At 40.3% G+C, this 26,001-nt stretch overlaps 2 non-coding genes across 2 annotated transcripts; one reads left to right on the plus strand and one right to left on the minus strand.

Moving 5' to 3' along the window:
* Positions 1-4,584: 4,584 nt before the first annotated feature.
* Positions 4,585-4,659, minus strand: Trnat-ugu. Its single transcript has one exon. It is a non-coding gene; the product is annotated as a tRNA-Thr (tRNA).
* Positions 4,660-4,845: 186 nt separating this feature from the next.
* On the plus strand, positions 4,846-4,920 carry Trnat-ugu. The gene has a single exon. It is a non-coding gene; the product is annotated as a tRNA-Thr (tRNA).
* The last annotated feature ends 21,081 nt before the right edge of the window (positions 4,921-26,001 follow it).

The raw sequence follows: 26,001 nt of genomic DNA on the forward strand, positions 1-26,001 counted from the left end.
AGGCAGGAGAGGTAGCAGTGAACGGCTTGTGAGGTTATGGGTTATTAGTAAAAGTTGTATGAAAACTATGAAGAGGAGACAAATGTTAATTGAAATGCAAACTTGTTTCTGCCGTATATACTCATCTACTTCACTTCCATTCTGTTGTAAACTGCTTTTTAAGTGTGGTCCTGTGGTGTTTTTTTCAAAGCATGTGTCATTGTTATTATTGTTATTATTACTTTTTAATCTCTTTAATGATGATGATCTGGAACCATGTAACTACTTTCTTTGTCGTTTCCTATTTCCCCAGTACTCCTTCATCTTCTGTCTCTTGACTTCTTAATACGGTCTTTTGCCCATATTGTTCTTTTTTCTCATATCTTCTGCTTTGAAAGCCTTCTAAATTTACTACATTATTCTTTAAAAAAGTTTCCCGCTGTTATTTGCGAACTGTGATGTTTTTTGTTGTTCTTCTCTCGTTTTTATGCTATTGTTGTTCCTTTTTCCATAAATACATCAATATTTTGTTTCATTAGCCAGTTCTCGTTTATTTGGTAGAAGTGTACAAAAAAAGTTAATTTTTGCTTTGCCATTACTTCTCATTTTCCAGCCATGTGTAATTTAAATTGCACTCATTATTTTTCTAATTATCCATCTTTCAAGTACCTCTCTTCTTTCCTGCTTATAGTTCATCGTTATCATTCGTGTGTATATGTTATTTCCATTTTATGAGGTTGTAGCATCTATTGCAAATTTTTCTAGCCCATTTTGCTGTACAGTTTCTCCAAGATATTTAAATTAACTATTTCTCTTTATTTTACCTGTCTGTTTTTCTGTGTACTTTGGTGCATTTGTTGTAATTGTCATGAATTTGGCTTTTTCTGTTGAAATTTTGGAACGACTTTTATTTGCTATTTTTTTTCCATAAGATTTATTTGAGTAACTGCTTCTGTCGGATTTTCTGAAAGTATTGCAAAATTGTCTGTAAAAAAATTGATTAATTCCCTTGGTTCCACTTCTTTTCTCAGAATTATTGATCCAGTTTTGTCCTTTCTTTCTTTCTTTCTTTCTTTCTTTCTTTCCTTCTCCTCCTCCTCCTCCTCCTCCTCCTCCTCCTCCTCCTCCTTCTCCTCTCTTCTTTTAGCTCCAAATTCCACATTCTTACTTTTTTCCTTCTAAAAACACATATACACAGTAAAGGTGATAAACTGTCTCCTTGTCTAACACCAGGTTTTATTTCAAAGGGCTGAGATATTTCTCTCATGAATTTCACTTAAGATAATGTATTTGTTGGAGTTTCACAAATTGTGTTTACTAATCTCACTTCAACACTAATTTCTCTAATGATTTTGTCTATTATTTCTCTGTGTACCGAATCAAATACTTCCTTGAAATATGTAAAAGAGATCATTATAGATTTGCTGGTTAACATTCCCTGGCAGATTATTGATTTTAAATTTAAAACTCTGTTCTGTGTAATACCTTTCCTTTTGAAAGTCTTGATATTCTCCTAGTTGTTTGTCTAAAGTTTATTCAATTCTGTTCAGGAGAATTTTTGATAATATTTTATATGCCACAGGCAGAAATGTAATTGTTGAGAAGTTGCCTATCTCACCCTCTTTACGCAGCAGATTTATTATTGCTATTTTCCACTCCTATTTTAGTGACTCAACAGTGGTAATCCTGTTAATGACACAGCAATGGTAACCCTGTTAACGACACAAAGCAGCATAAGATTTCTGGATCTAAGATTTTTGTTATGATAGGGCATATGCAAAAGATTATAAACTATCTCCATCAGATGCCTTTCTTCACGTTTTTTTTTCATATCATGCTTTACTTGTGTACTTAGTTACTAAACAATGGGAGCTCCAGGTAGGAATATCAACAATATAGGAAGACAGATTGCTACTTATCGTAAAAAAGACACATTAAGTTGCAGACAGGAAAGATGAAGACACTTCCGTAAAATATACTTGGAAGGAGAGACAGTTTATGTGATCGCTCTAAGCTTGTTGACACCAGTACCTAACAATTTAAATTGTATATTACAGCATTGAGGACGGTCACTGAGTGACCGAAAATCGATTTTGCGGTTAATAAAACAAAAAAATACAACCAGTGCTGTCTCTCCTTCCAAGTATATCCATTATCTGGTCGTGGTGCACAGGACACTCAAAGGAGCCGCCAATCCACTTCCATAAAACACACACACACACATACACACTTACGTTCACTGCTGGTGCTTCCACATATCGGACAATTGTCAGGCAGGGCACTTTGACATTTTCTGAACCTGCAGCAAGGAGATTTTGTAAAAAACGAAATATGGGAAAAAAATGTAACACAATTTCTTTTGTAGTGAGTTGAGGCATAAGTAGTTGTTTTGAACATAGAGTTTAACTGTCATTTTAGGCGTAGTAGAGGGTAGTCACTTATGAAAATATTGTACGTCGGTCATTGTACCTATGATTAGAGGTAGAGAAATATTTATATTCGCCATAGCAGTTTGTGCACAGATTTTGAAAAATTAAAGTAAAAAAAGGGGGGGGGGGAGAGAGAGAGAAAGAGAGAGAGAGAGAGAGAGAGAGAGAGAGAGAGAGAGAGAGAGAGAGTGAGTGAGTGAGTGAGTGAGTGAGTCAGAGGCAGAAGGCAGGGAGGGAATTTGGATTGTTTCAGAAGATGGGAATTTGTTATGAAATTTATAGACTCGGGTGTACACGGCATTGCTGCTTGTTAATTTTTGACTCTTAATTGTGGCATCATTCACTTGGTGACCCGGTGTATGTACGGTTTCGGCATTGTTCTTCTGACACCTCAGCTGTTTCAGGAATGATTGATAACCAAACAGCAGTAATGAACACACCTGTAAGAGTTTACAGGGTTAGTGTTCGGGAGAATGTCATGGCATTGCGAGTTCTTGCTGTGCTCCCCACTGTGATATCGAGTGTTCTGCCTGTCTTCGGCTCTTTCCATGCAACTGTGCTCTCTGGGCCAGTCACCCTTTTTTTTCTCCCCCTGTTCTCATCTTTTTGTGCGGAAAAAACCTGATAATTTCCCATGTAGAGAGTGCTGTAGGTACTACTATGGAGTGCCAGGAAAAAAGATAGACAAGACCTAAAAGAGATTTTATATGAATTAGGAACTATTAAATGGTGAAATGAATGCCAAAATACAGAAAAAAGAACTGTGGACAGCTGAAGTAAAAAAAAGTAATATTTTATGCACACTATACTGATATTTTTCTGCACGTCATTGATCAGAGGCAACTATACTGGTTTTTAAACTAGTTGTAGTTGATATTAAAGCAACGTAGGTATTTGTAGTATCTTTGTCTACTGAGAATGCTCTCCGGGTTATTTTGCTATAGTGATTTCTTGGTTAATTGTTTATGAACTGTAGGTGTGGATAAAATAATATTCGTATATGTGAATTTACTTTCGATGCTGCATGTGCTCTTTTATCCAGATTAGGCCACAAACTTTTAATTTAATACTGAAGAACAAAATTCATCCCCAAGCTTAGTAATTTGTCGTAATCTAGTTTCAATGTATTTTCATTTTCTATTGGTGCCACAGATAACATTCTGTATATTAGTGTCTTAAAGAGTGTACTTCCATGTAGATCATCTTAGTCTAAAACAAAAATTAGAGTTTTTAAAAAATATTGGCAAGGCAAATTAATTTTCTCTGTTCTTCGACAATTGCTCCAATTAAACTGTCTTCACTTCAACCTGAGGTCGTTTCCGGTATTAAAAAAATGTAAGTTATCATAATTGATGACGGTCAGATATACAGTACTTCATAAGGAACGGCATTACATAAATTGTAGTGAGTTACTGCCACATTCTACTCTACTGAAATTGAAAAATTGAAATAGCAGCATTCTTTCTAGCAGGTACATTTTTTAAATAAATATTCACAGCTCCGTTATATCATTTTGAAATGTAATCTGTTTCCACCAATTTAATTTCTTCAGCGAATATATGTGATGTTATGCCACACACATCAAATGTACGACGTTATACGATTGTAGGTTGTTGCGGCTGAAGACAAAAAGTGACTTACTGGAAGCTGAAATCCAGATATTCTTTTTCCCCACATCAACAAAATTATTACATTATCAGATAATAAATGCAGCAAAGAACATCCACAGTCACGACGGCTTATTCTTCCGGGGCACAACTGTCTGTCACGTGACAGCGATATCCGATTCTCCGCGTGCCGGGCGCCGGTCAGGAAGCTCGCCAATGTTGTGCCTGCTTCCACTTGGGTACTGAACAATTAAAGACAGGCAAATCATACAGGCATATTTATCATTACGAATTGATGTTTGTAGAATGAGTAATGAGTTCCGTACAACACGAATGGGTCTTTGAAGCCGGACACGCCGTAATCTCAATGTATGTCAGCACAACACGCACTTCGGTTTTGGCTTTTTGTGGGAGACTTACTGATTATATATGACGGTAGTATTTGTTCCCGAAAGAACACATACCGTGGATGACCATGCAGCTTTGCTAGAAATGAAATGATAATTAAATAGACACCCTAGCTGCAAACAGGCGTTGATATACTTCACTGGGGACATGTTGAAAATGTGTGCCCCGACCGGGCCTCGAACCCGGGATCTCCTGCTTACATGGCAGACGCTCTATCCGTCTGAGCCACCGCGGGCACAGAGGATAGTGCGTCTGCAGGGACTGATCCCTTGCACGCTCCGTGTGAGATCCACATTGCCAACATGTCCACACCACTACATTCGTAGTGCGCCTAATAGATGTAGTGGTGTGGACATGTTGGCAATGTGGATCTCACACGGAGCGTGCAAGGGATCAGTCCCTGCAGACGCACTATCCTCTGTGCCCGCGGTGGCTCAGACGGATAGAGCGTCTGCCATGTAAGCAGGAGATCCCGGGTTCGAGGCCCGGTCGGGGCACACATTTTCAACATGTCCCCAGTGAAGTATATCAACGCCTGTTTGCAGCTAGGGTGTCTATTTAATTATCATTTGACTTACTGATTATTACATTTTTGCCGTACAAGTGACATTGCGCACTGCATACCGTATCCCGGCAGCCTGGTGCTGCTGCTGCTGCTCTGTCACAATGTGGAAAGCATTGCTGTGTCTTTGGTTGTCCTTTCTTCTATCCTCTGTATTTTGACTTCTTGCTCGGTACGTCAAAATGCCGTCTTTCATCATTGATAGTTGACCATTATCGTCTCAGTTTGGACGTTTGCTCTGGCTGCTTTTGTTTTGATGTTGGTAGCACTGCCATAGTTTTTGAAAGAAATCTATTTCGCAAAGTAATAAGTTGTCCACTGCGTGCAATAGTGAGTATTATTGGTTCAGATTGTAAAATCGGTGTTACTTGTGGGTTGTGAGAATTGTCTCTGTACGTGTTGTTTACTTTTTGAAGCTCTACTAACAACTAAGCTTTCAGGATTGTTACCTAAATTCACATGGATACAATTCGTATATTTACCATTGAACAGGGTCAATGTCCTGTAGTCTTAAATGCCAATGACCAATAGATGTGTGACAGTCACATGACCCCAGTTACTGTAAGTTTGTCACTGTAACGTGCAATGCGTTTATGTGAAACAAACTGATCAGAACACACAGAAATACAATTGAGTCTCACAAATTTAACACACAGTTACAGAGATAATTATATCTGTTGTCAGATTTTATTAAATTTTGCCATAATCCAGTGGGGAACTTAGCATCAGTCACCTTACAGCAAGAAGCTGTTTGTGGAGTGTGACCCGAAAGACTCACCTCCGTATGAGGTGTTTGGTATGTCTTCTTTCCCATTCTGCGTGTGATTTGCTTCCATTTTGTCCTCCGTTTGACTTGTTCCTTTTTTAGCTAAAATCTCTTTCAGTTCTTGTCTTATTTCTCTGGCAGTTTCCAGTTATTTCACCCCATTGTTACAACTGTAGATGCCGAATGTTAATGTCCAATGTTCACACGAGAAGGAAGTAGCAGTTTTGCTTTCCCCTTCTGCCTGAAGTGGAAAGTGTGTCATAACAGAATTAAAAATCTCTCCGTACATTTTGCGACAGTTTCTGCCTCGCTCGTACGAGTTTCAGCTCCCGAGAACGTGGCGGATGTCTCTGACCGTACTGCCCTCTGATCTGCCATTCATTAGTACGTGAATCGACACAGTTCTGCCCTCGGTTAATCTCCGACTACTAAATTTGTCTGCCCTAATCTTTATGTAGACTACTCTTTCTCCCGTTACGAGGCAGGCAGGGTAGAGATTTTGGTGTGTCGCTTTCTCGTGCGACTCATTCTAGAACTCGCACTTGACTCGAGTGAAAAGGTAAAGCTTGCGATCTTAGCACCTGTATCTCATATGTATATATGCACAGTGTTGAATATTGTTGAAATGTTGTAGTGAACTAGTTCCTTCATATGATTTCAGTGGAAAATTTACTTGTGTTAGGTGTTTCCATTTGTTAATCATTTATATACTGAATTGTTAGATTATGTTGTACTGAATAAGGTAAAAGATAGCAGCCATGGCTAATGATTCTTTATGAACATGATGTGCTAGTTGTTTTGTGCATTTGCTTATCAGCAGTGTGTATTGGTGTGCCCCAAATTTCTGATTCCATAAATATTTGTACTGTATATCTCTTTCTTTTTTGTAATCACCCTACCTGATATGTAACAAATGAATCAATAAAGAGCTATTTGTGTGTTAAATAGATTTATTGTTGTACCACTGCTCTCCTCTTTTCCCCTTTCCAACCTTTGTATTCTGGAGTACCACCCACTGCAGTTCGATACTCCTGGTCTATAGTCCCATTAAAATTACTCGGTAGTTGACACTTCACACTTTGTAGCAGGTTTCATTCAGGCAGAGCCCGAACTGTTTGCTGCCATAACAATTGGGCAGTTCTCTTCCTATTTCTTATCTAGCATTCTTTGTTGATGTGTTTGGATCCCAAATCATGGGATTGGTACTTTTATTTCCTATTTAATCGCAAATGATAACCACACACATGCGCACGCACGCACAATGGGTGCATATTAACGTGTTGTGTTGAAGGTAACAGGTTCGAATCTTGTTAAATGCAGCAAAATTATTTTTTGTTTCTAAACCTAATGAAAAGACTTTCATTATTATTTTTATTAAATTAATTAATTCATTGAAATGTAATTTTTTATTTACAATTCTTTGCCTTGTCATTTTCATCACCATACTGACATTTTTATTTGCTCCTATTTTTTTCTTTTTTCGTTTGTAACCTGCGTGTGCCACGTATAACCTGGAACCGAGTGCCAACGAGAGCTGCTCGTCATTTGGTGACACGGGAGCTCGTGTAACTGGTGTGAAACTGCTTCCAGGTAACCGATGATAGCCAGAGATTACACTTTGTGTTTTAGTGCTGAAACTGAAATTTACATGTCTCGAGTTTGCTCACGGAGGTTAGCTTTAATCTCTGTGTACTAACTGGTTGCTATTTCAGTTCTGCTGCAGATTGTTAATTGCCATTTTCTCGGATACATTTTGCGTAATAAGGTTGTGGTTAGGTTAGCACACGAGGTTAAATTCAGGGCTACAAAACACATCATCCACCACAGTTCACTTATTGGTCATTTAAAATATTGTGTATCTGACATAGCTATCTTGAGTGACACGTATAATCTAGTGGGTAGTTGATGTAGCAAGTGACATACATCAGCTATTGTGTAATTTTAATCGGACTTCAGATCTTTCGTTCAAACAAAGCTACTGTCATAAACTTTTTTATTGGAAAATAATATTGCAGGTTGGCTAACAGAGGTATATTGTGTGTTTGCATATTAGTTGCAAAAAAAGATGCTAGTTATAAAATTTTAATTATCATGTTAATACATACAATGCTATGATATTTAACCAATTATAAGATGTATTTTTTTTTCTCAATTTTGTTATTCGAAAAATACAGGAAAATGTGAGGTTCAAAATGGTTCAGAACTACTTAAACCTAACTAACCTAAGGACATCACACACATTCATCCCCGAGGCAGGATTCAAACCTGTGACCGTAGCAGTCCTGCGGTTCCGGACTACAGCGCCTAGAACCGCATGGCCACCGCGGCCGGCAAAAATGTGAGAAACAACAAACTAGTCACTACAACAATCTTTTGCTCTGCTTAAAATTTTACAGTTTTGTGAAACACTGGACCAAATAGTATTGAACTCTATCAACTTAAAAACTCCAATTGTATTTGAACAGCTCTGTAATAAAACTTTGTACATGTATTTGTGACATTTTCTAGCTCCCCCCATAACTGGAACCTCAGAAGTCGCATCATATTTGGAAGAAATTGCGAAATATTTGTAACATAGAAGATATAAATTTCTGAGCTGCAGTATTAGGAGCAGCATAAAAATGGTCCGAAAATCAATGTATTTTTTTCTCTATGTATTATCAAAATGTGGATGATAAATAGAATAAATGTAGAATATGTATAATGTTATTTTTTTAGGCAAATACTTTGTCAATAAAATAGTTTGTGGAACAGAAACAATAGTAAAGATCGCAGAATATCTCATTTATTAAAATGACTCGTTTCGGGACATTTAAACGGCTATCTTAAGGTTGTGAGCACTGTAAATAAATTAAAGTGCTCGTTAATTAGGGAAGTCGGCCTTCACGTAACATATACAAAAGCTCAGAAATACTGTGGCGTGATGATTACCCGTTTGGCTGCAGCCGACAACGTGACGTCAGTTGCGTGTGGTCAAAGTTTCTAAAGGCTGTTCTGGCACAGGTTAGATAGCATACGAAGGCTCGAGCATTTGCTGCATCATCTCCGCTATAGCCAGTGAGAACAGAACTTAATGTAAAAAATGTTAAAAGTTGTGAATAAAACGTAAAAATAATAGGAGAGTTGTGCACTGCTAAGGCAGAGCTTTAGGACCTCCTACCTAATACCCATTATGTCTATCTTTGGCACAGATATCACGGTGATCCATCATGGTGTGGGAGCAGTGAGGCCTCGGTAGGGAGCTGGCAGCCCCCCCCCCACCCCCCCACCCCCCAGTCATCTAATTCCCGTAAATTGCGGGTCGGAGGGTGATGAGCTCTGACGCCAGGTTCAATTATCCCGGATGTGTTCGACCAGATTGAGATCTGGCGAGCTGGGGGCCACCACTTCAATTGGAACTCACCACTGCATTCCTCCGACCGCTCCGTCGTGCCCCTGGCCTTGTGACACGGTGCATTATCTTGCTGAAAAATGTCAATGCTGTCGCAAAATGTGACCGCCCCAAAGTGGTTTATGCGGTCTGCGACCGGTGTACGGCACTCCTCGATTGTCACAGTGCCTTTCACGAGCTCCGGTACATCCTCGGAAGCCCACACGACTGTTCCCCGGAGCACAGTGGAGCCGCCGGCAGATTATCTCCGTCCAGCGGTAGGGGTGTCGAGGAGCTGTTCCCCCCCCCCCAGAAGGTGACAGATCGCTCAGTCCCATCGGCACGGTGAAGGTGGTGTCGCGATTCGTCAGACCGTGCAGTGCTCTGCCACTGTCGCGACGTCTAGCACCGACGGTCACGAGCCAGATTCGGTCGTCGTTGCCAATGTCGCGGTGTTGACGTCGGCACGTGCGCGGGTCTCCAGCTGTGGAGGCCCGTCGTTAACGGTGTTCGGTGCACGGTGTGGTCGGACCCACTCGTACTCTGTCCGGCATTAAAGCCGGATGCCGAGCCTGTGACATCGGACATCTGCAGTGAGGGCCCAGCCCCACGACTTCTGGACTCGGTTTCGCCACTTGTCGAGCACTGGCCACGGCACACCTGGACAAGCCGTGCAGTTTCAGAAATGCTCGTGCCGAGCCTCTGGGCCTTCACACTCTACCGTCGGTAAAACCCAGATTGCTTGCACCTTCTGTGTTCTACACAGGGCGGCACATTGACCGATACTAGGTGACACTGCTGTCGCGCGGATGGGTTTATATTGATAGTAGGTTGGTGGTCGTAATATTCTGGCCAGTCGTTGCACGTATACAATTGTACAAATGTAACTGTTCAAACGCGTATTAAAAGTCTTCAATAATTCTGCTATAATTTTATGAAATACTTTAAAATAGAAATGCCATTAGAAACATTTGTCACGTCATCTTCTACTTTAGATGTGACGACGCATTTGCAGAAGTATTTTTGGCAATGCGTCTTCAGCTCCACACCGCACATAATTCGACACATACTGGGAGCAAGTGTGTTTTTCGGTCACTGTAGTGGCATTTATATCTCAATTTTGTTACTGCATAATTTCGAGTACCAGTATTATAAAGGGTGTCACTGCTCTGTGTAAAAGCAAAAGTAGTAACTGTGATGTTATAGTTCAGTTTAATGAGACAGAGTGGTGCATATAGTTCCCTTTGCTGCAGTACTAGAGCAAAATTTGTTTTTGCATTAAGTGTATTTCCTTAAAATCATATGAAACTTTCAAGAGTAAATTATCTTGTAAATTATCTTCATTCAAATGACAACTATCAACTTTAAAGGTTCCTTGGAAAGTCTCTGTGTAAGAACAGGAAGTTGGTAAATGTCTCGTCAGTTTCAAATCTGGTTCTATTGAGCAAGTTTCAGTTTCGTTAAAACATAATTTAAATAACTGTTTCGAGATGATCGGCAACTTTACATTCTCAAAATTTGTCCCATCAGCTGAAACAGTAGACGGTCTAGTTAACTTTCAGGAGGAAGTTCTCGAGGTAAGTTGAGTCACTGTTCTCGATCCTGTGGTGTATGCAGTCACAGTGTTTAATGGAGGATGTAAATTATCGAACCGATAATTCGAGATAGGCAGTAAAGTGCAGTCAATACTTTGTTGCTATGTACAGTGGCCCAATAGTGTGTGTAATAAACGCACTAGAAGATGGCCAGATTAAAATTCAGTCTGGTAAACAATCAGTCGACATAGTGTTCGAAATGTTAATACTGTTCTGAAAGTACGTGCCACAGAAGGTAGGTCGTGCTGCTTCGGACTCTAGTGAATGCGGAAGTAATGAAAACAGTTAATTTGACAATAGGAAAGAGGGGGTGTTTCTTTGAGTGATCGATCTTCTGACTGGTCTGATGTGGCATGCCACAAATTTGTCTTCTGTCAACTTCTTCATCTCAGAGCAGCACTTACAACCTACGTCCTCAACTATTTGCCAGACGTATTCCAATCTCTGTCTTCCGTTACAATTTTTACCCTCTACAGCTGCCTCTAGTAACGTGGAAGCTCTTCCCAGATGTCTTACCAGACGTCCAGTCGTTCTGTCCCTTCTTCTCGTCACTGTTTTCCAGATACTCCATTCGTCTCTGGTTCTGCAGAGGACCTCTTCATTCCTTACCTCATCAGTCCACCTAATTTTCACCATTCTTCTGTAGCACCACATCTCAAATGTTTCAATTCTCATCTTTTCCAGTTTTCTCACATTCCGTATTTCACTATCCTACAGCGCTGTGCTCAAAACGTACATTCTCAGAAATTTCTTCCTCAAATTAAGGCCTATATTTGATACTAACAGACTTCTCGTGGACAAGAATGCCCTTTTCTCCAGTGCTAGTGTACTTTTTGTGTCGTTGCTCTGTCTGTTACAGTTTATTTTGCTGCCTAGGTAGCAGAATTTCTTAACTTTTCCCTGCTTCGTGGTCTTCATTTCTTGTGCGAGTTCCTCACTGTTCCAATTACTGGTACTTGTCGCTACTGTCGCCTCTGTCTGTATTCTGTACCAGTTAGACTATTCATTCCATCCAGCAGATCCTGTGATTCTTCTTCACTTTCACCGAGGATAGCACGTCGTCGGTGAATCTTATCCTCGAAATTTATCTCCACTCTGGAACCTTTCTTTTATTTCTATTATTGCTTCCTCAATGTACCGGTTGAACGACAGGAGCGAAAGACTGCATCTCTGCCTTATACCCTTTTTAATCCGAGCAGTTCGTTCTCGGTCTTCCCCTCTTATTTTTCCCACTTGCCTCTCGTACATATTGTAAAGGCACCAGAGAGGCAGTTCTGATGTTGTGGTCGATAATGGAGACGAGACTAAAGAAAAATACACTTTCGTAGGATTTGTCAACTTGGAAAAAGAATTCGATAATGTAAAATGGTGCAAGATTTAGAAATCCTGAGAAAAATATGGGTGAGCCACAAGGAGAGATGATATACAATATGTACATGAATGTGGTCCGGTCTACAAATCTGTAGTAGTGGCGCACATTGAGATTCTCACACCACAGGAAGCCGCTCGTGGAGAAAAATGGAACAGCCGATTGATACAGTGGAGTATTGTGCCCTTATCAATTTTAGGCAGCAGTAGGAAACTCTGGCTAATAAAATCGTCCGGATCGGTCCGTCTCGGCAGCAATATTTTCACTGTTGCTGAACATGAATTTTCGCACAATGTTCCGCTTCATCGGTGGACTGCATAATTGTAATTTGCTTTCTCTGACCACATGTTATGCTGCTGTGATGTGAAGGTTGCAGTGGGTACCAGGAGTGCAGGCACGTCGCTGTAAACAAAGAAATAACTGAAACGTCCCGACAGAGTAGAAATGTGTGCACGACTGGGACTCGAACCTGGGACCTTTGCATTTTTAGGGCTAGTGCACTCCCGACTGAGGTACCCGAGCTCCACTCCCGACTGAGGTACCCGAGCTCCACTCCCGACCTGCCAGTATGCCAAAGTGCGAGCTACAGATCACCTGTGTCTACACGTACATCTAAATATACGTACATGTTCTGTAAGCCAACAAACAGTGTGTGGCAGCGGGCACTCGGTATCACTACTGTTCACATCGTCTCCTGTTCCACTCCCAAAGAGCGCGAGGGAAAAACAGATGTCTGTATGCCTCCGTATGAGGCGTAATTCCTAATATCGTATCTTTGCAGTACATTGGCGGCAGCAAAATCGTTCGGCAGGTAGCTTCGGTGCGAATTACTGAAGCATTTATCTAATAATTGCTTGCTGTTCGAACCTACCGGTAATAACAAATCTGACAGCCCGCCTCTGAATTGCTCCAAAGTCGGAGTGGATCTCAAAGCTCGAGAATAGGTCGCACTAGTGTCCTATATATGGTATCCTTTACAAATCTACCACGTTTACCAAAAATTCTCCCAATAAACCAAACTCAGTCATTCACTTTTCCTCTGACAGCATTCACACGCTTGTTCCGTTTCATACTGCTTTGCAAGATTACGCCCAGATTTGTTGTTGTTGTGGTCTTTAGTCCTGAGACTGGTTTGATGCAGCTCTCCATGCTACTCTATCCTGTGCAAGCTCCTTCATCTCCCAGTACCTACTGCAACCTACATCCTTCTGAATCTGCTTAGTGTATTCATCTCTTGGTCTCCCTCTACAATTGTACCCTCCACGGTGCCCTCCAATGCTAAATTTGTGATCCCTCGATGCCTCAAAACATGTCCTACCAACCGATCCCTTCTTCTAGTCACGTTGTGCCACAAACTTCTCTTCTCTCCAATCCTATTCAGTACCTCCTCATTAGTTACGTGATCTACCCACCTTATCTTCAGCATTTTTCTGTAGCACCACATTTCGAAAGCTTCTATTCTCTTCTTGTCCAAACTAGTTATCGTCCATGTTTCACTTCCATACATGGCTACACTCCATACAAATACTTTCAGAAACGACTTCCTGACACTTAAATCTATACTCGATGTTAACAAATTTCTCTTCTTCTGAAATGCTCTCCTTGCCATTGCCAGTCTACATTTTATATCCTCTCTACTTCGACCATCATCAGTTATTTTACTCCCCAAATAGCAAAACTCCTTTACAACTTTAAGTGCCTCATTTCCTAATCTAATTCCCTCAGCATCACCCGACTTAATTCGACTACATTCCATTATCCTGGTTTTGCTTTTGTTGATGTTCATCTTATATCCTCCTTTCAAGACACTGTCCATTCCGCCCAGATTTAAATGATGTAAATGTGCCAAGCAGGACACTAATAATGCTATATCCGAGCATTACGTTTTTCTCCCCTACTAATCCACATTAATTTATATTTCTACATTTAGAGCTAGCTGCCATTCATCACATCACCTACAAATTTTGTCTAAGTCGTCTTGTTTCTTCTTACAGTCATTCAGCTTCGATGCCTTACCGTACGCCACAGCATCCTCAGCAGATTTTTGCTCCCCCTATCCGAAAGACCATTGATATGTGTAGAAAATAACAGCAGTCCTATCGCACTTCCCTTTGGCACTCCTGGCAGCACCCTCTCATCTCTGACGAACATTCGCCACAGTCGAGGGCAACGCACTGGGTCCTGTTACTTAAGAAGCCATAGATTCACTCACATATGTGGGAACCTGTTCCGTATGCTTGTTCATTCTTTAACAGCCCGCAGTGGGGCACCGGGTCAAATGGTCAGGTGGTTGAGTGTCGCTTGTGTCGTACGTCTGTACGCGAGATTTCCACACTCCTAAACACCCCTAGGTCCACTGTTTCCGATGTGATAGTGAAGTGGAAATGTGAAGGGACACGTACAGTACAAAAGCCTACAGGCCGACCTCGTCTGTTGAGTGACAGAGACCGCCGACAGTTGAAGAGGGTCGTGATGTGCAATAGGCAGACATCTATCCAGACCATCACACAGGAATTCCAAACTGCATCAGGATCCACTGCAAGTACCATGACAGTTAGGTGGGAGGTGAGAAAACTTGGATTTCGTGGTCGAGTGGCTGCTCATAAGCCACACATCACGCCAGTAAATGCCAAATGATGCCACGCTCGGTGTAAGGAGCGTGAATATTGGACGATTGAACAGTGGAAAAACGTTGCGTGGAGTGACGAATCACGGTACACAATGTGACAATCCGATGGCAGGGTGTGGGTATGGCGAATTCCCGGTGAACATCATCTGCCAGTGTGTATAATGCAAACAGTAAAATTCCGAGGCGTTGGTGTTACGGCATGGTCGTGTGTTTCTGGAGGGGGCTTGCACCCCTTGTTCTTTTGCACGGCATTATCACAGCACAGGCCTACATTGATGTTATGAGTACCTTCTTGCTTTCCACTGTTGATGAGGAATTTGGGGACGGCGATTGCATCTTCCAACACGATCGAGCACCTGTTCATAATGCACGGCCCGTGGCAGAGTGGTTAGACGACAGTAACATCCGTGTAATGAACTGGCCTGCACAGAGTCCTGACCGGAATCCCATAGAACACGTTTCGGATGTTTTGAAACGCCAAATCCGTGCCAAGCCTCACCGACCGACATCGATACCTCTCCTCAGTGGAGCACTCTGTGAAGAATGGGCTGCCATTCCCCAAGAAACCTTCCAGCATGTGACTGAACGTATGCCAATGAGAGTGGAAGCTGCCATCAAGGCGAAGGGTGGGCCAACACCATATTGAATTCCAGCATTACCGATGGCAGGCGCCACAAACTTGTAAGTCATTTTTGGCCAGGTGTCCGGATACTTATGATCACGTAGTGTACCTCTGTTACACAAGCAGCCACCGACAGTTTGCCCTAGGTCGACTTCAGTTACCTCCGACACAGTGCACTCACGACTACACGGAACACTGTTATGACGACGACTGACATTTCCGACATATTGAGGACACGGCATAGGTGCCATTTGCTGTCAAATACTTAGAGTGGAAACTAGAGGTTTGGCTAGCATCCACATTTGTGTTCAAGCATGCATCTTTCGAGGTGTCTCCGTATTTTTGGCCAACCCTTGTATTTCTGTCAACTGTGATCAGTGGTGTAACAAAATTCCAAGAATTTTTCAGTCTCAGAAATTTTTCAACAGAGAATCCGTCGATTATCAGGAAAGAGAGGACTGTTCTGTCGCCACCTCATTCGCTGTACACAATTTCGAGCATTATTCGAGGGCACATCGAATATTTCCGTAATCTATTTTATTTCTTACTTTTAGGCAGATTAGTGACAGTTCTTCTTTTCTTTTTAAATTTTGTTTTAGTCGGACTGAGACTCCCAATTTTTCGCTTTATGCTTGTCGAATACGTTCCAAGCAGGTACATAACTCCACTCTGGTTCGCTGCGAGAAGGCAGAGTCTGCGTGAAAATTGTGGTACTGTCTTATGCTTGTGTATGTCACAGTTCATTTAAAATATTGTCTGCAAGAAAAACCGTGAAAAAGGAAATTTAATGGGGTAGTTAGTGCAAGAATACCAATATTCTTAAAAAGTCTCGTACAAGGAGTGCAGTTATCTACTTAGCACAGCAGCCTCGCAGCAAACTTGTGCTAAACAAGCATTTTACTTGCTTAAGTCTCCATTATCATTCTGTCTTATAACCTGCTGTCCCCTAAGGCGTCTGTACACATGTCCAGGTAGCACCCCACATTCATTGGCAGATCACTAGCTGCCTCCCATAATGTTCTATTTTATTTTTGCACCCTACAGTTTTAAGTATTGCGATTCTTTAGATACTTATTTTCAGCATGTAGCGTAGATATTATGACGCGCTTGATTTATGGTTAAGTAGTTATAACGGGCCATTTGACTGACTTTTCAAAATTTATGTAATATGTTGTAGGGTTCTGAACTATTTTTTACAAGGGCACTCACAAACATAGAGCATGAGCTCATAAATGTTAATCGGTCAGGGTTCGTTAAAGTGTGTGGAGACAAAAGAAAACACTATTCTAGTTATTACTTATGAAATGTTTCTGAAATAACAAAATAGAGGTGATTTGTTGTCAGGTTGCTATGTAAAAACGTACTCAGCTTGTGTACCCCGGTATGGACACACTAACTGACAATTATTAAAATTATTGGAACACGTGAGGCATACTGACCCTACGACTTATCTTAGAAGCTAGATTAAGAAAAGGCAAACCTACGTTTATAGCATTTGTAGACTTAGAGAAACCTTTTGACAAGAGAAACCTTTTGACAGTGTTGACTGGAATACTGTCTTTCAAATTATGAAGGTGGCAGGGGTAAAATACAGGGAGTGAAAGGCTATTTACAATTTGTACAGAAAGGAGATGGCAGTTATAAGAGCCGAGGGGCATGAAAGGGAAGCAGTGGTTGGGAAGGGAGTGCGACAGGGTTGTAGCCTCTCCCCGATGTTTTTCAATCTGTATATTGAGCAAGCAATAAACGAAAAAAAAGAAAAATTTGGAGTAGATATTCAAATCCACCGAGAAAAAACAAAAACTTTGAGGTTCGCCGATGACATTGTAATTCTGTCAGAGACTGCAAAGGACTTGGAAGAGCAGTTGAACGGAATGGACAGTGTCTTGAAAGGAGGATATAAGATGAACATCAACAAAAGCAAAACGAGGATAATGGAATGTAGTCAAATTAACTTGGGTGATGCTGCAGGAATTAGATTAGGAAATGAGACACTTAAAGTAGTAGATGAGTTTTGCTATTTGGGGAGCAAAATAACTGATGATGGTCGAAGTAGAGAGGATAAAAAATGTAGACTGGCAATGGTGAGGAAAGTGTTTCTGAAGAAGACAAATTTGTTAACGTTGAGTATAGATTTAAGTGTCAGGAAGTCGTTTCTGAAAGTATTTGTATGGAGTGTAGCCATGTATGGAAGTGAAACATGGATGATAACCAGTTTGGACAAGAAGAGACTAGAAGCTTTTGAAATGTGGTGCTACAGAAGAATGCTGAAGATTAGATGGGTAGATCACATAACTAATGAGGAGGTATTGAATAGAATTGGGGAGAAGAGGAGTTTGTGGCACAACTTGACTAGAAGAAGGGATCAATTGGTAGGACATGTTCTGAGGCATCAAGGGATCACCAATTTAGTATTGGAGGGCAGCGTGGAGGGTAAAAATCATAGAGGGAGACCGAGAGATGAATACACTAAGAAGATTCAGAAGGATGTAGGCTGCAGTAGGTACTCGGAGCTGAAGCAGCTTGCACTGAATAGAGTAGCATGGAGAGCTGCATCAAACCAGTCTCGGGACTGAAGACCACAACAACACCACCACTCATGAAATGTTTCTGAAATAACAAAATAGAGGTGATTTGTTGTCACGTTGCTATGTAAAAATGTACCCCGGTGCGGGCACACTGACAATTATTAAAATGTTTGTTCAGTATATCCAGATGTTTACCATATTTATTTATCTTTAGTACAACTCAGGCCCTCAGGCTGTATTTAATAAAAATCTCTCCATAACGGTGGACAAAATGAAATTGATTTCAACATTCGTATTACGGAGATATTCGATTTAGGATACTATTTCTGTACAAGTGAAAGGCTTTTGTAATTAACAAGACCTCGTGTATTTCAAACTCACTTATCACTACAATGCTTCGTCTGCTGGTTGTTGACAGTTCTTTGACCTCACAACACTGCACATTCAACCCATTTATGGAGTTGTTTTAAAAAATGGTTCAAATTGCTCTGAGCACTATGGGACTTGACATCTGAGGTCATCAGTCCCCTAGAACTTAGAACCACTTAAACCTAACTAACTCAAGGACACCACACACATCCATGCCCGAGGCAGGATTCAAACCTGCGACCGTAGCGGTCGCGCAGTTCCAGACTGAAGCGTCTAGAACTGCTCGGCCACACGGCCGGTGAGTTGTTTTTTTAGATATTCCAGCAGATGGTACAATTTGAAAGAAAGTGACAGTATGAACGTTTTCTAAAAATTTCAGGATGGTATCTACACTACTTTGTGAGACATTGTTTCGGGATTTACACTTCTGTTGTTCGCCGTAATGCTTATTTTCCTTTTGATTTGCATATAATCACGCAAAAACCTTGATCAGTGTTGTAACTGTCCCACATAAAAATTAAAATTAAAGTATTACCTATTTTGAGAGGTTGTAGCATGGACGAAACCCAGAAAAAAGTTAGTAAACGAGCTCTAAAAAGCATAACTTATGAGCTGTGACCACTTTTTCATCTTCGCTACTGTGAAACACACCTCTTCTACTGTAAGCTCTTCGCCAATCCTTACGAACTATCTTTAGCACGAGGTAAACAATTGACACATCCCTCGATTATTGTGCATGGATACGGCCGTGCAGTACACTCATGAGCGTCATTACTGTAAACTGTATTCGTGGTTCTCAGTAAGTGAAGCGCGTATATTAGTTCTAATGGAACAGGTTTGTTTTTCCACCGTGCTGGAAATTCAGAGATGAAATAAAGTGTAAAAGCTTTTCACAAACTTATCAAAACACAAACTGGTTTCATTAGACCAGTTGCCCCGATACTTTCTGAGAATTCCCGCAAGACGAGATCGTGTAGAACCCAATACCCTCAACAGAGTTTATCAAATAACAAGTCTGGATTGGGAAAACATTTTTTTGACGACCCCTATTTTTAAAATTAATGAGAAATGCATAGTATCTCATAAATGTTCTTGATTCTTAATGCTTTTGCTTTGCTGCTCCAATTTTAGTTCCTGCTTTGTCCATGGGTGACTGGACACAAACTTTTGTGGATCTAACAGCCTTTACATACGACCAGAATTTCTTTGTAAGAAAATGAAACGCCTACCTCCGTCCTTGTGATCTCAGGCGTATTTATTGTGTAGCTACCAGTTTCGGCACTTCTCTGTGCCATCCATCTTCAGGCCTTATGGGTGCTGAAGGGATTATCACGAACCATATACAGGGTGACTGCAACTATTTCAAAGTGTTATTCTGCAAGCAAATCTAAAGAAAAAATTTCAATAAATATAGCTCTGCAATTGTTTAGTTACGAAGTTATGGCTAATAAAAGATTTTGTCTGAAATTTAGCAACTTCGCTAATGTGAAGCCATCGCAAAACTGTATTTTGTTATTGGTCTGGTGAATCTAATCAAATGTGACCCAGAAGTGTATCTGCAGAAGTTTTCCAGAACATTCAGAGAAACAAACACTATTGTAGAAGTAAATTTGTTTAATTTACGTTAAGAATGTAGAAACGTTTATGTCATTGTTGGGAACAGTTAGAGTTGTTTAAGACGTTTCTCAATCTTGAAACGAGTAAAAGAACATAACAAAAGTGTATTTAAGTGAAACTATATAATAACTGTTGTTTGCCTCACGTGTGCCATGGAATTGATAAAAGCAGATTTTCTGACACATCCATACAGTTTCTGTGAACGTTATTGCCATCATTTTTCCAAAATTAAATTCTCTACAGCTTCTGTTGAAAACTTTGTGCAATTGTCTGGAATTTGAAAAGCAGATTGGGCCAAGTAGATAGTGAATTAAAAATTTTACCAAATTACTTTTTTGCTTCTCTGGATGTTCTGGAAAAAGTACTGCAGATACGCGTTTGAGACAAGTTTTATTAGATTCACTAAAACAATAACAACAAAATAAATGGAAATCGTGCTTTACTTTAACCTCGTACAGTTTTGCAACAGCTTCATTTTAGTGAAGTTGCTAAATTTCCGGCAAAAATCTTTTATTAGTCGTAACTTCGTAACTAAACACTTGCGCACCTATGTTTATATGAAATTTTTTTTTTTTTTGGTAACCTAACAAATGTGAATCGCCCTCAATACGCTCGCATCAGTGAATGGCCAATATAACTGGTTTACGCAGACTGTGTGCAACTGTGGTATCACCCATCAGCTACCACGAGTTTTTAGCCAATCAGCAGCACATGTGTAGAACAGTCAATCAATCCCAAGGGCAGCGTTTACGAACAGGCTAAGGAACCGAACCGCACATGTCAGCATTGCCAGGGAAATAGAGAAGTGAAGGAGGTAGTGATGCAATTTGCATTGTAGTACAAGGCGCCGCCGGCAGTGTTCTGCCGTCTGAGTAGTGCTAAACACGACGGACAGATGGCACGGCGCGCAGTGACTCACTTCCTTTACGCCACCTCTTCCAGTGCTCTGCTCTCCTACTACCCGCACCGGCTCGGCGAATTCGTCACCGTCAAATTGACAGGTGTTAAAAGGGCGCGCGCTCAAACACATCAGTGCTGTCTGTGATCGTCCCAGTAACTACGTTTTCCCAGGTGCGGGAATTTCCCGCAACGTGCTGCGTAAAACGCGTGCAGTCGCACAATGTAAACGAGCCAGACGGTTTTCCTAGAGGGCGGACGTACAAGGATGCGCCGCTGCGGGCTCTTTCGGTTGTATCCGTTTTTTTTTCAACCAGTTTAATCTGACCGTTAAAACCGCTTAAAGTAACCAGTTTGTGAAATAACCGAGCTTCGATTTTTGATTCCTATTGTTTCCTGTAAGACACGTAGAAATCGAACAAAATTTCTAAAAAAAAAAAAAAAAATTATGGTTCAAATGGCTCTGAGCACTATGGGACTCAACTGCTGAGGTCATTAGTCCCCTAGAACTTAGAACTAGTTGAACCTAACTAACCTAAGGACACCACACACATCCATGCCCGAGGCAGGATTCGAACCTGCGACCGTAGCGGTCTTGCGGTTCCAGTCTGCAGCGCCTTTAACCGCACGGCCACTTCGGCCAAAAAAAAAAAAAAAAATTATGGTTCTTTTAGTTTCAAGATACATACAAAAGTATCCAAGTATTAAATTAAATAGGCAAATAAACGAAAATTTTGTCCTCCACCGTTCGCTGCTTTCCTTGAAAAGTGACAACGTGTTTGCATAGTACTAAAAAAGTATTCGATTGATCCTAATTTTTTGAGACGGTGCTCAAAAATCATATTGTAATTGTGTATCATACCGTTCTTGGGGTATTACAAATAGTCAGTGCTGAAGGGTGAAAAGTGAAGTCGAACTGTTTATCGTGTTATAAGTTCGAAGGCTTCCACGCCCGGTGTCAATTTGAATAAAATAATGTAGGGTATTCGGCCGCGTCAAGGTAAACACGATGACCCAAAATTATTTTATCGAAAATGTTTTTCATGTTAATTTCTCAGTCTGGGCTACAAGCAAACAGAAGGCGTATTATGTAGACAGCAGTTAAGTTACTTTTCATTTTTAGTGTATACTTTCAATCAGTTGTTGTTAACAATCAGTTTTTGATGTTATACAATAATTTTTAAATCAACACACTGCCAATTGTCTGTATTGTTGTTTATTTAGTTACGACACAAGTTTCGGCTTTTTATCCAAATTTCAAGCTACTGAGTTTGTCATTAACATATATTGCAGGACATCAGGCCAATTTTGAGCTTCATATCCTGAAATGTACGAGCATGTTAATGACATAAACTCAATTACTTGGGAGTGGCACAAATTTTCACTGTCGCCATTCTCGTATACAGCCTGAGGTAGTCCACATTCCTAACTGCAAGCGCATTTCATCAGAAATTATCGTGTTCACGAAGTGTTTCAATTTCTGAAGGACCACTGAGTTGAGACGGGCATTCGTATGGAAAAAGAAAACAAAAAAGAAATTACGCTTACACAGGCCTGTGTAAGCGTAATTTCTTTTTTGTTTTCTTTTTCCATACGAATGCCCGTCTCAACTCAGTGGTCCTTCAGAAATTGAAACACTTCGTGAACACCAGGAACTGAGAAAACCGCGCAACAGATGTCAGATCGTTCTGCCGTTTTACAGTCCAAAAATGTGATTAAAACCTCAGAAATGGAGCTTCCCACGACTGTAAAAAGTTTGGTTGAAGATTTCTGCCAAATGCCAAAGCTCTAAAACAAGTGTCTCTTGATTCCACATCCATAATGTTCTTGCAGTTCGCGAATGGATGTGTTTCCCAAATCCGTTCCATCCTCACTGTGGCGTTAACATTTTTCTTAGCTTTGTTCATTCCGTTAACGTGGCGCGTAACAGAAGTACCTCAATACTCAAACTACGAGGAACGTTCAGCAAGTAATGCAACACTTTTTTTTCTGAAACCATGGACCGCAATATGATGCTAAAGTGCACTTGAGGTAATACGAAGTAATCGTAAGAAAGAAAATAAATAGCTCGCAAAATCATTATACACACGGACATAGCGGAAAAAGTCTTCCAGACCATATAATACTGGTTTCGTACGTGTTACCATACGTATCGCAGAATGGTTAGCTCAAACAGAGCTTCCAGCCATCTGGCGACCATTTAGGGAAACGGGGCAAATAGTTCCTCACGCAGCCGCAGTTGAGCGCTGCATGTATGTGCGTTTTTCACCTGATGTGAAAAGAAGCTGGAAATTAAACCATAAGCGAGACATCGCATTATCAACTTCTCATTGTAGCAGTAATCTTAATTTTAATTGTTTTTCGGGTAACTGATTTTATTACTGACGCCAATCAAGCTGTCAGTAACAGGACGTTCTCACTTTGTGTTTTATCACATCAAAGTAATATTAACCAGAGTGCGCATTTGACATTATTTTCCAGCACACGATTAAGACCACCAAAAGCAGCAACATTTTTACAATTTTTGACAGCATTGCTGGTTCGCCAGTAGTGCTTATATAATAATGAGAATTGTATACCTGGGAGTGGTTAATTGGACGGCCATGCACTAGTGATCTGTTGAACTGTGATATTCCGATTTGAGTTAAGTGCGAATGCTAATTTTCAGTATCTGATTTTCTTAATCGTGATTTGTCGCAGTTAGGGAACCCAGGCAGCACCCCTTATAGAGGATCCAGGTCGCCGTATCCCTCCGCATTCTACCACAGCGATTTCTGCTACTTCTGGGATTTCTGTGACTTACCACCGTATGAAAAAGGTAAATCTGTCCACACAGAAAATTGCATCTCAACAAAACTGTCATTAGTGAGTATGTTTTACGTTTGTTCTTCCGTTGGCTTTAATTTTGTATTAAAGAAACAACTGTGAAAATATTAATAGTGTAATTAATATGTAAGTAGCCACACAGTACCGTAATAGTTCGTGTTTAGAAAATGAATTCTGACATATTGTTATGTTCAAAGGTACCCGAACTACATTTCAGTCACTCATTGTCAACAGATCTGGAGAAGTTGCCACCCTGTAGACTGTCTTCGTCAAACAAGAGGTTAGTTTCTAAGTGTTTTGATGAACTCAATTACTCAAGTGAGATTGTTCTTGCAAATGTGAAATATACCCCATGGAGTGGCTTTCAATTCAGCAAATATTAGCAATCTACTCTGTCAATTACATTGTTTGTAATTTGTGACAGCAAAAATGTTTGATAATCCTTGTGATTTTGCAGACGCAGTTCTGACTCTGATTACTGGTTACTGTACGTATCTATCCATATCAAGGCTCTTGAGAGTGAATCGTGGGGATTCAAGACAGGATTTGCAGCCTAAAAGTGCCATAATTATGAAATAAGTGTGCAGAATGAGCGATTAAACTGTGTTTAATTGAAGTTGTTATGCGATTTTAAAGGAATGATAAAAGTTAAATACAGTGAGTGAATAATGAAAATCTCATTTTCCACATGTTAAGCCGTGCTATACCCGTAAATTTTCCGCCACCTATTTATTGGTAAACACTTGTTGGAGAGTGACATGCCGCCCCCCCCCCCCCTCCCCCCTTTCTCAACAATCTTGGTGTGACACTGACCTGTAACATATCCCAAAGTCTAGAATATGCATTTTGAGGCTGTTGATATGAAAGTGGCAAGTAGAGATCTTCCTGTTAAATCAGGAATAGTTTAAGTGCATTACTTGAAAGTAGCACAGGAAAAGCTTACTTATGTAGGTGTTAGTAGTGTCGGCACAAAGTTCTTGTGTGTGAAGTTGCCGTGTAGAACACCAGGTGTAAAACTTTTCTCCAGAGACTTCAACTGTGTTAGAACAAAAGTGAGGCGTTCATATGACTCAATACTTCTGTTTTCATTTCATTACACTTATGCAGATGTCTGAGTTCTGCTGTGTTAACATGCAAAGTCCTGTAGACATGTGGAGTATTAACCAAAACTGTCATATTGGAAGCAGAATCACACACACTTTTTTAGGTTACTTGATGTTTTCAGGAGAAAAAGGCAGTGTTGCTTGTTGTTGTTATAATACATTCAGAGTCAGAGCTATGTTTGATCAACCATAACTGATGCTGAATGTGCATGCCGTCATATAATATGAAGGGATTATTTCAATAGTGGTACAAGTCCATTACCTCCACTTTTCTGTCTATAATGCTTCTGAAATTAATAGGTTAGATTAGATTTACTTTCATTCAAATTGATCCGTAGTGAGGAGGTCCTCCAGGATGTGGAACATGTCAGAAAAACAGCAATACATGACAAATATTTACAACTAAAACAAATAAGCTAATGTACCATTCCACAGGTCCCAAGTGGAATGATTGTCATTTTTTAATGAACACTATATGAAAGTGTAATTTTACAAATACTAATGCACTGAAATTAAAATAAAAAATTTTGTATTTATTTATAATGTAATAAACATGTAATACAACTACTATAATACTTATTTACAATGAACACATTACTGCACTGAAATGGTGCAATCAGTTGCTTTTACTGAGAAGTTCATCAATGGAGTAGAAGGAGTTGGCCACCAATAAATCCTTTAGGCTTCTCTTAAACTGAATTTCATTGGCTGTTAAGCTTTTTATGGCTGCTGGCAAGTTATTGAAATTGTGTGTTCCTGAATAATGCACACCTTTTTGTACTAGACTAAGTGACTTTAAATCCTTGTGAAGATTATTTTTATTTCTAGTATTGATTCCATGAATTGAGCTGTTGGTTTGAAAAAGTGATATATTTTTAATGACAAATTTCATTAAGGAATAAATATACTGGGAAGCAGTAGTTAGTATCCCTAGTTCCCTAAACAGGCTTCTGCAGGATGTTCTTGAGTTCACACCACATATAACTCCCACTGCACGTTTTTGTGCTCGGAAAACTTCAGCTTGGCTTGATGGAATACCCCAGAAAATAATCCCATATGACATTATGGAATGAAAGTAAGCATATTATGCCAGCTTTTTCATTTTTATATCCCCTATGTCTGACAAAATTCGCATTGCAAACAGAGATTTGTTAAGACGCTTCAGCAGTTCTGTGGTGTGCTCCTCTCAGTTGAATTTATTATCTAGCTGTAATCCCAAGAATTTAACACTGTCCACTTCTTCTATCTGCTTGTCATCATATGTTAGACATATACTCTTGGGACACCCCTTACAAGTTCTGAACTGCATGTAGTGTGTTTTTTCA

The sequence above is a fragment of the Schistocerca americana genome, chromosome 11, assembly GCF_021461395.2.
Source record: "Schistocerca americana isolate TAMUIC-IGC-003095 chromosome 11, iqSchAmer2.1, whole genome shotgun sequence".
Classification (NCBI taxonomy): Eukaryota; Metazoa; Arthropoda; class Insecta; order Orthoptera; family Acrididae; genus Schistocerca; species Schistocerca americana.